At 37.5% G+C, this 15,515-nt stretch overlaps 2 pseudogenes; both read right to left on the reverse strand.

Moving 5' to 3' along the window:
- Positions 1-709: 709 nt before the first annotated feature.
- Positions 710-2,430, reverse strand: LOC149004722 (phospholipase A1-IIgamma pseudogene; annotated as a pseudogene).
- Positions 2,431-12,873: 10,443 nt separating this feature from the next.
- LOC149004723 (phospholipase A1-IIgamma pseudogene) lies at positions 12,874-14,287 on the reverse strand (annotated as a pseudogene).
- Positions 14,288-15,515: the final 1,228 nt, after the last annotated feature.

The raw sequence follows: 15,515 nt of genomic DNA on the forward strand, positions 1-15,515 counted from the left end.
TGAAAGCACCAATGGTAAAGTTAGGGATCAATGACCGCTTTGAGGGGGCCTCCTCCATGTAAGAGAAGAAAATTTGGGAAAGAAGACAAGTATTTTCATATACTTTTTTTGAGATCCTTACAGTATTTATCGTCCCACTCACATACCCATAATAGTAGTTTCCCTAACCCTATTGTCTTACAACTTGAGTACTTCCTGACTCACATACCCATTACAACCATCACACATAATCAGTGAGTATTGTAGGCCTTCTATGCTGACTTTTTGGCCTCTCCATGTGACGCAAGGCATCTGAGGTGATATAGTGCTCAGTTGGTTCAGAACCAGTTGGGGTATCCAGAGTAGTTGGTCCATTGTCCTCCTGCTTCATATCATAATAGTACCCAATTAAACCTTGTGTAGTTCATGCCAAAGATGTGAATGAATTATATTTACCAGCAATGAAAAAGGGAATTATAATTTTGATTGGTTATATTCATGGTCCAATATATGAAAAGTATTGAGGGTTAAACGTGAATTACATATTGACAAAAACATCCGTTTGTACTTTGTATTGTTACACGCATCGAAGCCCTTGTAGTTTCCCTTATTACACGATGTTGATCTTCATCCATGACCAACAAAGAATCCCTAAAGCTGCTTCTTAAGGATCTATCATTGCATAACCATAGAATCTAGGCCACTAAATTGGGTGACAATTGCTCTTATAAATTACAATGTAATCGTATAGATAAGCAGAATGAATAAAATAAAAGAATACTACATAGTTAACTTAAGCAGAATGAATAAATTGAAAGAATATTACATAGTTAACTTCCAGGCAGGCATACCCAAATGGTGCAACTATGATACAAAAACAACTACGAATGCTGGATCAACACTATAAAGTACTATAAAATAAAGAATGAATTGAATAGTGTACATTAAAAAATTACTATCTGCTATATCAGATCATCATCAAACGTCAGCTCAGTTGTCAATGAGTCAATGACTAACCCCTCCAGTGAGAAGGTCAAGGTTTGATCTATTTGATCCACCCTGATATGCTATATCAGATCGAAGATGGATGCATCTAGCTTCATCAGATGCAATAATTTGATGATCGAGTAATACTGAGACTGTATAAGATACCATTCATAGCCCAAGATCAATATCTTCCTCCAGTAACACCCAAGAACCATCTGCAACTTGAACCATTCCATTATTCTTCTCAACCCACCATGAAACGGGCACATCATATTCATCCTTCAACCCATCCATGTACTTGTTCACACGTGCAATATCATGATCAACTTCTAGCTTAAATCCTCCTTTCGCCCCTTGGGTACCTGCAACACCATGCAAGTAGGCTTCCAAGCTATGCCAACTTGAAATATTGCCCGGATGCTTCAAGTAGTTAGACTCTCTAGTGTCGATCTTCAGTTCCTGTCCAACATTAGAGTAGCCAAAGCGTGGGTATGTAGGGACGATGTCAGGTTCGTTGGTGATCCGCAACACTCGGAGGTCATCTAATCCGGCACAGAACTTCCGGAAGTCGCCATCTCCGACGCGAGGGCTGGCGAAGACAAAGGCCGTCACTGGGCATGACTTGTTTGGTTGGTCCTTGGGCTTGTTCACCGCATTAGCAGCTATGTCTGCTGCGTTTATTGTTGCTAGGGATGCTCCCAAGCTGTGGCCTGTCACAGTTACGCTGATCTCTTCGTTCTTGTATTTTTCCACCAGTCTTCTCACCTCACTCAATACCTGAGTTCTTGCACTGGACTTGTTATAGCGAGAGCGTGGATCATTGGACGTATACATGGAGTACCAGCCTCGATGCACATCAACATGGTCGGCATCTGGGCCAAATATGGAATCATCAGCAGACACCAATATGAAGTTAATGTCGTTGGCCCATTCCATAGCCTGCTGGGTGCCTCTCCATGCAATCACAATATCTCTCCTTCCCAGAGCCTCCTTTCCTTCATCAGTCGCCACTGCAACGTAACCAATCCAATTGGATTCCTTGTTCCATGCCTCCCTCGACAATGACTTCACGAGCAAACCATTAGGCAAGTCTACTGAGGAAGTGGCATAGAGGAACTTGGTCACCTCATACTTGAATGGGTTGCCTATATCCAAACCCACCTTGGAGAAGAAGTCTGACCGCCCATACCGGCTGCTTCCGGCATACTTTGACGCCTTCTTTGAGTTGAAGGCATCGTATGTCGCCTGACCCATTTTACCATAATGGATGATATATCGCCGGAGATCGATATCGAGCGGATCAAGCATGTTACTCCATTTATCCTTCCCGCTTAGCTGCTTCCATCTCTTGGAAATGCTGCTTTCTCTAACACTACCCATCTTTTCTGGGATTCTAACTTAGACTCAATTATCGAAATACAAGTTTGAATCAGAGAGATTTGTCTTTGGTTTCTTGTTGATTGAATTGAGAGTTCCTTGTATTGTCCTATCATACCCGTTACAAATATATAGTTGAGTTTCTTGGACCAAGTCAGCTGGTCTTTAAATCAAGAGCAAAGAAGCTACTTGGGCACTTTCCATGCATATGGCAAGGACGACAACCTTAAACCTACCATTCTAACGGTCAATGGGTGTCAAAAAATTTTAAAAAATAAATTTAACCTTAAACCTACCATTCTAAGTCCAATCAGACTTGGTTAAACTTGTCATGGCTGCTTCTCCCAGATTCCCTACGAAATTTGTTTTTCATTATTTTTTTCTTCACCATAAAGATTGTACGGTTATTGGTGGGCGTGACCCCGATTACTTCAAAGAGTTGAATGACAACTATAGAGAAATTTGTGTTTTGATAATGTAGGCTTAAAAAGGATATGATAGGAAAGGTACGTTTGCCTGAAAATTCAACATTTACAAAACATGGGAGAAATTTTGAATTGGATGCATGGACGCTTGATAAAGAAAAAGTCTTAGTTTGATGGTTATACATGCTAACTAAATTTGACAATGAAAAATTAGTTAAAAGACCACTACTTATTTGATCAATTAATGGAACACGAGACCAGTTCTCCATTCAGATGAGAAGTCCCACAGATTGAATAAGTTAGAAGACCAATAATCTATTCAATTATTGAAATGCTAGAGCCGCCCTTCATATGATAAGGATAAGAACCACATAGTCAAAACCAAATCAATCATTTATTTAAGGGAAATTTACATGTACCTCTAAGGGACAATCCTTGGTGCAACAGTTGGTAGACCACAGTTGTAGCCCCAAGGTCAAGGCTTCAAAATGGCCTCCCAACAAAAATTGTTGGGGCAGGTAAGACTGCTTAGGAAATCCTCTCCCCCCCCCCCCCCCCCAACGGGGACTCTGCTTGTGCGAAAGCCTGTGGCACCAAGTTTGCCCTTTTTATTCATGTATCTCTAATGAGATATGGTGTAATATGTGGATTTGCTTCGGCAACCTCCTATATTGAGATTTGGGATGGCTGGATTGATTTTCTTTTCCTTTAATTAATAAGAACATGTGTAAGCTTCATTTGGACCACTTGAGGTTTGATCTAAGCCATTTTTAACCTAGAAAAATGACTTCTTGTATTTTCTTCCCATGTGGTATCCAAGAAAACCAATTGATGACACATAATCACTTTTACGACCAAAATATCCTTACGCTTTCTCAATAGAAAATTTTACAGTCCATATTTTTGGGCTTAAACTCGGTTGGATCCCTAGTGCCACTAAAACTCTATCTAGATCTAGCTGCAACTAACACCTTCACATGATTGTCAATGTCATACATGAAATGACCATAATACCCAGATTTAAAATTATAAGAAATGAAATTACAATTTTACCCTCAGATTTTATTCTCAAATACTATATAGGTGGGTGAAGGGTAGATGGGTGTTGAATCCATCAATGATAATCCTTCTCTGAATTGAATATGTGATGGTAGGGAGTAAGGTCGTATCCACAAATATTGGTGAAGATTTATTCCTTGATAAACATTAAGGGGTTTTTGAATTGAGAAACTAAACAATGAACGAAAACCAGATAAAATAATTAACAAAAAAAACCAAAATACCAAAACTTTCAACCAATAATTAATTTCAGTATTAATTCTCAATTGATCATTAACTCAAAAATAAAACCTCTACTTTCGGGTAGATTGGTTATGGTCATTGAGGATAAGTGCTCTAATAACCAATCTTTCCCTACTTTCTTGATAATCATTGGATCTGTCCTTTGAGTTATTTCCCTAATCAATAAACATAACATTCAGTATGTCTTATGAGTTATGCCAATTCATAGAATTAAATATTAAGACCCAATCCCTAGCCAATAAACCCGAAAAATGCCTTATTTATTTACCTAGGATGTACATTCTCATAGCAAACTTCCTAGGGCATTAATTACCCTTTGACGATGCTATTCGTCAATTATATTAAAATAATCAATAGATAACTAATATAATTGACAAATTATTAAAATTAACCATCAAACAATAGGCCCGTTGTCTAGTATAATTCCAATAACATGATAAATATGCAAAATGTATAAAAACCCGAGAATTAAATAAGAAAACTAATTACTTGGAGTCTCACAATTGTTGAAAATCAAACTTCTATTAATTTTGATTTACAAAATTAGCTAGACATAGGAAAGAAGAACAAAGAAATAAAAAAATGACGAAAACATTGTTCCCTCTCTTCCTTAGAACTATAGCCTCCTCTTGTTGTGGTGTGCAATGATCACTCTCTGGAAATGTCTTCCTTCTTATAGTGGCTTCCGGCCAATTCTACCTCTTTTCCTCCTTTAGTCTCCGTACTAGTGCAATTCTTCCCAATTCATATGTTTCCATTCTCCTTCTTACCCCTTGTCAATTCTATCTCATTTCTAATTTTTTTCATTTCCAATGTTCTTTTTACTAATGCAATTCTTCCCAATTCAGTTGTTTCCCTCCTCCTTGCTAATGTAATGGTTTCCATTCTTCCTCTTTGCCTATTTGGTTGTTTCTATTCTTCTTCTTGCCAATGTAATGGTTTTCAATTTAGTTACTTTATAATTCAGCTTCTTCCTAAGATGTCCAATCACAAGAGGGAATCAAATCTTTGGTTATTGAAGAGAGGATTTTCATCCAAATTTGGACATAGTGAAATCTTTCGGGTTTAGACATTATCAAATCCTTCAGCTTTGGACATAACCAAATCCTCCAGCTTTGGGTCTGGTTCTTTGATTCGGTCTAGCCTTCCTTTGATCTAAAAATGTGGTGTTGTGGCTCTAAACTACTCTTTTCTAGACTATATATTCCAATGCTCCAATATGTCAATATAGCACAAAAATAATAAAAATACAATAAATAAGCAATTGATCTCATTAAAATACAAGGAATTGATATAATATAAAGCCAATTAAACAACCTATAAATTCCCCCAGCCTTAAACCATTGTTTGTCCTCAAGCATTATTCTAAAAGTTCTTCTCTTCCGTGATTTCAAAAATAAATTAATTTTCAACTAAAATTCAACAATCTCAAGTAAACCTCATCAAACAACATGGATAAACAACTAGTTTCAATAAATCATCAGGTTCAAGATGCATCGGGATTCAATACCCTGTCATTTGGATTCACTACATGCTCAAGCTTTTAAGGGTAATGAAATCACTCAAATCAATTATAGAAGGATAATTATCATATGCTTGCAAAGAAATCATGCCTCTACCACTTAGTATTAAATCAAATACACAATCCAAGGGTCTTTAACATGTTGTAATGGGGCTTTAGGTAGGGGTGTGGGAAAAAAAAAAAAAAAAAAAAAAAAAAGGGAAGGGAAAAATGGGGTAAAATGAAATCAAAGGAATGAATTGAATCACAGTGACATATCATAATCAATTTCCATCAGGTTCTCAAAAACCATGGAAGCCATAAAGAAAAAGGGCAAAGCAGTATCCATTGGGGGAAATGAGGTATTTAGCACAATGATATTACTTTCCAAGTAACTCATTCTTTTCAAGCAAAATCTTTTTCTCTTTTATTCTTTTCTCATCTATTCAAATTTTTTTTTCTTCTAGAAGCACTTTAAGTACAAGGTGCATCAAGTATGGTGGTACTTGCTCTTTCTTCTCTCCATTAGTTGACATTTCATATCAGTAACTTAACCATCCTTCGATTTGGGTTCAATAGAGGGAAAGTAACAAAAAAGATTAATAAGGTTTATATGTTGTTGCATTATCAAATAAATGGTCAAAGCTCAAAGTAGGCTCCTAGAGGTAATAATCAAGGATAGGCTATTGTTAAGGATAATATGATTATCTTTTCGCAATCTCAGGGCAAAATAGAAACACCACAAGCAACCCTAGCCGCCACTACTCCATGTGTTCAAGGCTTCAAGAACTCCACTCAAACTCAACTACCTCCATGCGTGCAAGGCCTCAGGAACTCCGCTCAAACTCAACTACCTCCTCCATGCATGTAAGGCTTCAAGAATTAGACTCAAATTTAACTATTTAAGAGACTCAATCAAATTACATCTTATCCACAAGTGGATCAGACTCAGAGTTATATTCAAACACATAGGAGACATAGTTCACACCAAACACAAATAGATAACTTGTGTAATTAAAGCTCTAGAGTAAGAGTCCGAGATTAATGTTGAACATAGCTCTTGTAACTATAAATATGTAATATGTACTACAATCAATCTCAAGGAAGCAAATCACATTCTCGTGGATGTAGGTTGCAAAGAACAACCAAACCACATACATCCCTTATCAAACTCTCTCTCTCTCTCTCTCTCTCTCTCTCTCTCTCTCTCTCTCTCTCTCTCTCTCTCTCTCTCTCTCTCTCTCTCTCTCTCTCTCTCTCTCTCTCTCTCTCTCTCTCTCTCTCTCTCTCTCTCTCTCTCTCTCTCTCTCTCTCTCTCTCTCTCTCTCTCTCTCTCTCTCTCTCTCTCTCTCTCTCTCTCTCTCTCTCTCTCTCTCTCTCTCTCTCTCTCTCTCTCTCTCTCTCTCTCTCTCTCTCTCGGAAACTATGGACTTTAGCAAAGATCTAGGGCTTTAGGGATTTAATTTCCTTTTTGGTCAAATTGTTATTAGAAAGTATGTTTGTTTAAGAATTGTATTTGATTCTGGTTTAGGAATGTTCTAGTGTGTATTAGATTGAGTCAAAGAGAGAGGGAGGATGGTGTTCAGAAAAAGGTAGGCTCAATATATAACTCTGATGTGCAGGAAACCTCTTCTAGTGTGGGATTGAGCTCTTTTCCTTAGGAAGTTACAGATGCTTTGATTCCAATCCAATAGTGTGAAAAGGCCATGGGGGGAGGAGGCCGCTGGTTCTTTGGATGTAGATCTCACATTTTCGAACTTAGAAGGTGTTGTCGAATAGGTTGAACAAGTTGGACTACATTTGGTCGCCATAAATCAGGTCGGCTGAACAACGGAGGGAAAAATAAGGTAGCTGGTTCTTTGCATTCAAGGAATACTTCGGAGGAGATTCATCAGGTTGATTCGCTATTGCTTGTAAAGGAATAAAATTCTACGGTAGGTCAGTCCAAAAGGGGTGATAGTCATCATCCTTAAATTCTTTCCTTATGAAATAGGTTTTTTTGAACATAAGGGGTATTAGAAACTCAACTGGTTGAAGGGCTCTTAAGCTAACATTGCATCAAGTAGATTTCTTTTGTCTCGTTGTGCCTGAGGTATAGGTGATAGGATGCCGATCTGGATGCTCAATCAATTAGGGTTTAGTAGTGACTTTATTTTTAATAACAAAATTAATAAAGAGCCGAATTTCTGGCTTTTTTGGAGACGTGATCTACCTAGACCTTGGGTGCTTTATTCCTTTGACCAACAAATATTTGTAGAGGTCTATTGGAATGGTGATCAGTGAGAGCTTTCGGTAGTACATAGAAGTTGTTTCAAGGCTGACCGTCAGCAACTTTGGTTGGATTTGGCGGCACTTCCATTGAGTACTTTACCACAGGTTGTGGTGGGAGATTTTAATTCCACTCTCCACTCTTTTCAAAAGAAGGGTCCAGGGAGGTACAATCTTGGTTTTGCAACTAACTTTCAAGCAATGGTCAATTTGTGTGACTTGTTGGAGTTACCTTCAGTGGGGAGAAAATTCACTTGGTCTAATCATGGTTGTAGAGGTAATGTTTAGACAATGCTTGATAGAAGTCTATGTAATGAAGAATGGTTGCACAACTTTGGGGATTCTCATCAAATGGTGCTTTCTATACAGGCATTTGTCCACAATCCTCTCTTGTTGATTTCTGAGTCAGGTGAGAGACTTCAAACATTGCTTTTCAGTTTAATAATCCCAAATTTTAGGGGTGTTGTGGGGAATGTATGGTAGAAACCTATGGAGGGGGAACCCATTTTTGTTCTAGAACAGAAGTTAAAAAAGGTGAAAAGTGCTTTGAGGGCTTGGGCAAAATTGGAGTTTCCTAACATATTTTCTGCAATTAAGCAAGCTGAAATGGACCTCAAACAAATACAAATTTTGAGAGACCAGCAGGGCATGTCTGATGAGCTCTTCTATCAAGAGTGTGATGAAAACAAGGCTTCTAAATGCTATAAAAATGCAATACTCCCTTGGATTTTATGATCAATTCCATAAGGCAGCAGCATGCACTTCTCAACACGAATTGCTTAAGCACATTTCTCGTATTCTGTTTGAAAAGAATCTTGAGTTTCTAGAAGCCACTCTGTCAGAGGAAGAAATTCAGAAGACAATTTGATAACTTGATCCAGATAGTGCTCCAGGGCCTGACGGATTTCCAGGAACCTTCTTTAGAGGATGTTGGGACATCCTTTGTAAAGACTTTTGGGCAACCGTTAAATCCTTTTTTCGGAAAGGGAAACTACCAAGGGAGTGAACAACAATTTTATTACATTGATCCCAAAGGTGGGAAATGCGGCATGTCTAGAAAAGTTTCGCCTGATTTGAATGGGAAACTTCTTCTGCAAAGTGCTCTCTAAGGTGTTAGCTTTCCATCTTAGTCTTCTCTTACCAAGGTTGATTTCAGAAGAAAAATGAACTTTTCAAAGAGGTAAGATTATTTTCGAAAATATTTATGTTGCTTCTAAGTTAGTTAACATGCTACATGTCACTATCAGAGGAAGGGTTGGGTTTAAATTAGATATATATAAAAAATTAATAATAATAATAACAATAAAAAAGCCTACGATTCTTTATCTTGGATTTTTTATTTTATTTGTTGTACTAAAATCTTTGGTTTTTTTGCCAAGTGGGTTGGGTGGATTTATGAAATGCTTGTATCATCTAGGGTTTCTATCTTATTAAATGGGGATTCTATTGGATTCTTTGGTGTGGAAAGAGGGCTAAGACAAGGGGATCCTATTTCTGCCTTGCTATTCCAACTTGCAGAAGAGGCACTTCGTCGAGGTTTGAGTGCCCAAGTACAGGAGGGGAAATTAAAAACCTTGCTTGGTCCATGGGGGGTTGAAGCTCCCTCTCACCTGTTATATGCTAATAACATATTTATTTCTACTAATGCATCTGTAAAGTATGTCAGAAACTTGTTAAATTAGTGTACTCTAGACAACAAATTAGTGTGGAAAAAAAAAACAAAACTTTCCTTGGCAAATAGACTCCACAGAGAAAGCACAAAATTGCAAAGATTATGCACATGCTAGTCACTCCGTTTCCTACCAAACACCTTGGCGTGGACATATTCAAGGGAAGAGTAACTCAGTCAAGAATACTGCCAATTTTGGATAAAATCAAAAACCGGATGCAAGGTTGGGAAGGGAAGCTTTTGTCACAAGCTGGCAAGGTGGAGTTGGAGGTTAGTAATTTCTAGTACCCCTATTCATAATTTTGCAATATATTTGTGGTCGTGTTCTATTATAAACAAGCTGAAATATGGATGCGAAATTTTATCTGGACTAGTAACATTGAGTCAATCGAGAAGGTGACAGTAAAGTGGGACATGGTTTGCAAACCAAAGAAGGAAGGGGAGGAATTCGACGACTTCATGAGATGAACTTTGCTTGCTTCTATAGACTTGCTTGGAAAATCAAGCATAAAGAATCAGAATTTGCTATGTTCCTAAGGGGAAGATTGATAGGTGCAATAGGACTGCTAAAACCTTCAATACAACACTCTTTCGTATTAAAAGGTTTGAAGAAGGTGTAGAGTTTTGTTCAACAAAAGGAGCAGTGGACTATAGAGATTGGAAATGTGGTTAATTTTTGGATTAATCAGTGGATAGGAAGCTTATCAATTGCTAGCTTTTTGGGCCTAGATCAAAACACTTGCAAATTTCTAAAGTTGGAAGTAGCATAACGTATAACTCATATAATTCCCCAGCTTTCTTCTTCCTTTGGGCCTCCTCAGCCTTCCTTCTCTTTTCAGCCTCTTTGGCCTCCTCCCTCTTCTTCTTTGCCTCCTCAGACTCTCTCTTAAGCCGAGCCTTCGCCTCTTCTTTTTTTTTCTCCTCTCCTTATCTCCTAGAGAGGCTTTCGTCATTTCCTTTTGAGACACTTCTTTACCCACTGCAAGAAAAAGGAACGACATTTGTTCAATATTTAATCAAGGTAGATCAAGGACAGATGCACACAGGAAATAAAAGCTTACCCAAGAGAAGGTCATATTGAGCAAGCACATCATCATCCTCCAACAATTTGGCATTGACTGGTCGACCCTCAAGGAACTTTCTCAAGTTTCTTGGTCCACTGGACTTAACTCTTAGGCTTTATGGGGTGCTTTAGTTGCAAAGGAGAGACATCAACCAAGTGCAGAAGTTGGGTTTGGGATACAACAAAGGAAAATTTTACATTATACCTTCAATTTGCATTTGGATTTCAAGTGGCTCGTGGAAAATGAATAGAATGAGTTTTTTACCTAAATTTTTTTGTCTATTATGGATTATGGAGGGTATTTAATTCTCTTTAAAAAAACTAGTATTTAAAATTGATGCCTTACTCATTAAAGAAAATGAAAAGTCTAAAAATAAGAATGAAAATTGAGATAAAAAAAAAGCCCGTAATTACATGACTAAGTACAAAATTCTATATTTGATCATCAATTTCACTGTACTTTGCATCTATTTCTCTTTAATTTTAACAATTAAATAAAGAGAAATATCATTACTAAATAAGTTATGAAATTTATATAACTTATGCAATCTGAATCATGATTCTTAATGTTCTTTTTCCAAAAAGGAGAAAAAGAAAAAAAAATTGTTTCTCGTACTTAATTTGTATCTAGTGTTTCTAGTGACAACGAACATATAATAAAAATCATCAGAAAACAGAAAACCTCAAAAGCTTCAACTTGGAAAGAAATACATACTGAAATTGGGAAGTGAACCCATTGCTTGTGGTTAAAAGCAATCTTGGACAAAAATAGATATAGATGATAATCTCAATAATTTCTTCTTATACTAACATCAAATATAGAAGCAGCAGCACAAGTCCTTTTATTTGACTACAGGAAATACCTTTCTATATATGCCATGTGGATAGAAACACCATCCTAAATAATCAATATTAATTTTATCACTAATCCTTCAGGCCCTATTGTTGCTAAGGGTTTGACCAATAAAACAATAATGAGTTGAATTAGAAACCTTCACCCTGAAAAACTTGTTCTTAGCTCTCTGACATAACTCATGCCACGTGTAAAATTTTATCTTTAACATAGTATGATAGAAGGTCAATATTCACTTATCTGAAAGTACATCAGTAGGTATTTTCATATACAAACGTGGGATAAAATAATAAATAATTAGATGCATACTTGTCGGATAAGGGAAAATGTAAAGAATTCAAGGGATGATCGGTCTTTCCCCAACACATATATAAAAACTCAGAAATTTATATTGTTAACTTGCTCCATACTATCTTCTCAACAATATTTTTTATCTCTCAGCAGTGGCATGAATTCATTTTGTTTTACAACCAACATGATACATGCACTCAATATTGATGATCCCTTATTTATTTGAAGAACTTCTACTAGAAAATGTCTCATATATGCAAGAATGTTGTTTTAATGTATTATCATTGAAGAGTGAGTACCCATAAAATATGGGGCAGAAAAATTAAATTTGAGTATATGAATGCATGCTACCTAACAGAAGGGAAGAAGTCTTAATAATTGAATAGTGTCATATTAGCTAAATTTGACCAAATGATCAGAAAGCCGAACAAGCCCACCATATGAGAAGTATTAGAACATCAATGGAGAATGAGAAAGACTGCTAATCCATTTAACTATCGGAATGACAGGCCAATTCTCCATTTATGACAAGTATAAGAAGCATGAACTCAAGCTATGCTACATCTTATTTAATTTTACTAATATGAGTGTCCATGCCTTTGGTCTTACTATTTCTAAGGATCCACATTGATCCCACAATCGCACTAACTAGGTTATACGACTTGTATTAAGGTTAAGGAGATTGAAGCCAATTAGACGCAAAGGGGTACTAGCAAGTCATCCACTTAATCCTTCATGATGAAATTTTTTTTAACTATTTTTATTCAATTAATCCTTTTTCATGAATTTTTTTATTGTTTTGGTCAAGTTTGATGTTTTTGTATTGGTAAAATCTTTGAAGTTTTTGAGAATTCTAAAAGAAAAATGGTAGGCAAGATCATTCTATGTAAATAAGCGTGAATATGTAAAATATAAAATAATCACGTTGTCCCAATTAAATTTAAATATTACACCAATGTTGGATGCATCTACATGCATTCCTACGGGAACACTTAAACAATGTACTGATACATTTGTATGGTGTTTCTGAGAAATTATGTTCCTTACTCTCATGTATATTGTATGTATACATGCATAGTTTAAAAAGAAGAAATACATATATAAACTTTGAATGTATCTACCATACATATTTAAAAAAAAAAAAAAAAAACCAGAAAAGAAAAAAAAAAATGGTATGTAAGATGAAAAATAAATCACGGCATGCAGCTTAAACAGATCTAGGAATTGAGTTAATGTTGAATGTATAGAAATGGCACTCATCATAAGCCCAAATCAATATCTTCCACCATTAACTTCCAGGAACCACTAGCATCTTGAACCATTCCTTTATACTTCTCAACCCACCATGAAACAGGGACACGATATTCATCCTTCAAGGCATCTTTGGACTTGTTCACACGTGCAATATCATGTTCAACTTCTAGCTTGAAACCTCCTTTGGGGCCTTGAGTACCAGCAACACCATGCAGGTAGGCCTCCAAGTTATGCCAACTTGATATATTACCCGGACGCTTCAAGTAGTCAGACTCTCTGGTGTCGATCTTTAGTTCCTGTCCAACATCAGAGTAGCCAAAGCGTGGGTATGTAGGGACGATGTCAGGTTCATTAGTGATGCGCAATACTCGCAGGTCATCTAATCCGGCGCAGAACTTCCGAAAGTCGCCATCTCCAACGCGTGGGCTGGCAAAGACGAAGGCCGTCACCAGGCATGACTTGTCCGGCTGGTCCTTGGGCTTGTTCACTGCATTGGCAGCTATGTCTGCTGCGTTTATCGTTGCAAGAGATGCTCCCAAGCTGTGTCCTGTTACAGTTATGCTGATCTCTTCGTTCTTGAATTTTTCCACCAGTCTTCTTACCTCACTCAATACCTGAGTTCTTGCACTGGACTTGTTGTAAGGGGAACGTGGATCGGTAGAAGTATACATGGAGAGCCAGCCTCTGTGAACATCAACATGATCAGCATCTGGGCCAAATATGGAATCATCAGCAGACACCAATATGAAGTTCATGTCGTTGGCCCATTCCAGAGCCTGCTCCGTACCTCTCCATGCAATCACAATATCCCTTCTTCCCAGCGTTTCCTTCCCTTCATCTGTTGCCACTGCAACGTAACCAATCCAATTGGATTCCTTACTCCACGCCTCCCTCGACAATGACTTCACGATCAAGCCTTCTGGCAAATCCACTGAGGAGGTGGCATAGAGAAACTTGGTCACCTCATACTTGTATGGATTGCCTATATCCAAACCCACCTTTGAGAAGAAATCTGATCTCCCATACCGGCTGCTTCCGGCATACTTGGAGACCTTCTCAGAGTTGAAGGCGTCGTATGTTGCTTGAACCATTTTGCCATAGTGGATGATGTATCGTCGGAGATCAATGTCAAGAGTGTCGAGCATGTTCTTCCACTTATCCTGCCCGCTAAGCTGCTTCCATTTTTTGGAAATGTTGCTGTTCTTCATGCTAACCATCTTTTCTTTGTTTCGACTTTCAGATGAACGAAAAACACAAGCTTATAATCAATTTCAAGTTTGTGATCAGAGAGATTCTAACTCCTTTAGCTTCCCCTCAATTGGATTTGGAATTTATATAGTTGCAGTTGGATGGACAAAATCAGCTGGTCTTCAAGTGAAGAAGCCAAGAAGGTGCTTGCATATGGCTAGGGCAACCCTTAATTGATCCAGTCAGACTGGGTGGACAGAGTCGTGGCCTCATATATGGGGTTCCCTTCATAAGTTGTAACTACTTGATAGTCAATACTAGCGGCTACTTGTCCCAAGTTCATGAAAATGTATGAAGAAGGTGCTTGAGCTCAAGAAGCCCAGAAGGTGCTTGAGCTTTGTCCATGCGTGCGTGTGGCTTGGACAATCCTAAACCTACCAGTCTAATGGTCAAGGGATGTCAAAAAATCAGACTCGGGGACAATCCTAAACCTACCAGTCTAATGGTCAAGGGATGTCAAAAAATCAGACTCGGCTGACAGCATCATGGCATCATGCATTTCATGGTCATGGCTGTTTTGTTCCATGTACCCTTCGAAACACGTTCTTTCATTTTCACGATTCTACGGTATACCGGCGTGGGCGTGACCAACTTATTTTCAAAGAGTTAAATTGGCAACTTGTACCTAAATAAATTGAAGGAACCCAAGGATTTGGCATGTTTTATACATTGAATACAATTCAATGTGTTAATCTGGAGATGAAGGGGTCGTGGGTTCAACAGACAAGACCCATACCTCTTGGTAAAAGGGATGTGGTTTCGACCCTTGTAGATGGTATATGTAATATTCTCATCCCTATGTATAAAAATCACCCATTAATAATAATAATAATAATAATAATAATAATAATAATAATAATAATAATAATAATAAATACAATAGGTATCTCTACCCAAATCTCTAGAATAGGATTACAAAACTCTCATCCAAAACCTTAAGATGAAAATCTAGAATATAGAAGAATATATGTATTACCAACGGGGTTGGTTCAAGTGGTAAGCAGCTTGTCCGCTTAAGCAAGGTTTCGGTATCAAAACCTTATGGATGTAAAAAATTCCCGCTAGGAGAATCACCCACCACAGCCAGGTGTGCGGCCGGGTTGAACACTCGAATTAGTCAAGGCAAAGCCTTGAAAACCATGGTTGGCAACAAAAAAAAAAAAAAAAAGAATATATATATTAGATTGATAAATAATTCGATCCATTAGGTCATTTGAAGCCCTCACCAAAAAAATATCAATATAAATCTAACTTGAAATTGAATACATGGATCCGGATCGCAATAGGACAAGTTTGCT

Source organism: Hakea prostrata, chromosome 9 (assembly GCF_041222555.1).
Source record: "Hakea prostrata isolate BN-2017 chromosome 9, UWA_Hpros_2, whole genome shotgun sequence".
NCBI lineage: Eukaryota > Viridiplantae > Streptophyta > Magnoliopsida > Proteales > Proteaceae > Hakea > Hakea prostrata.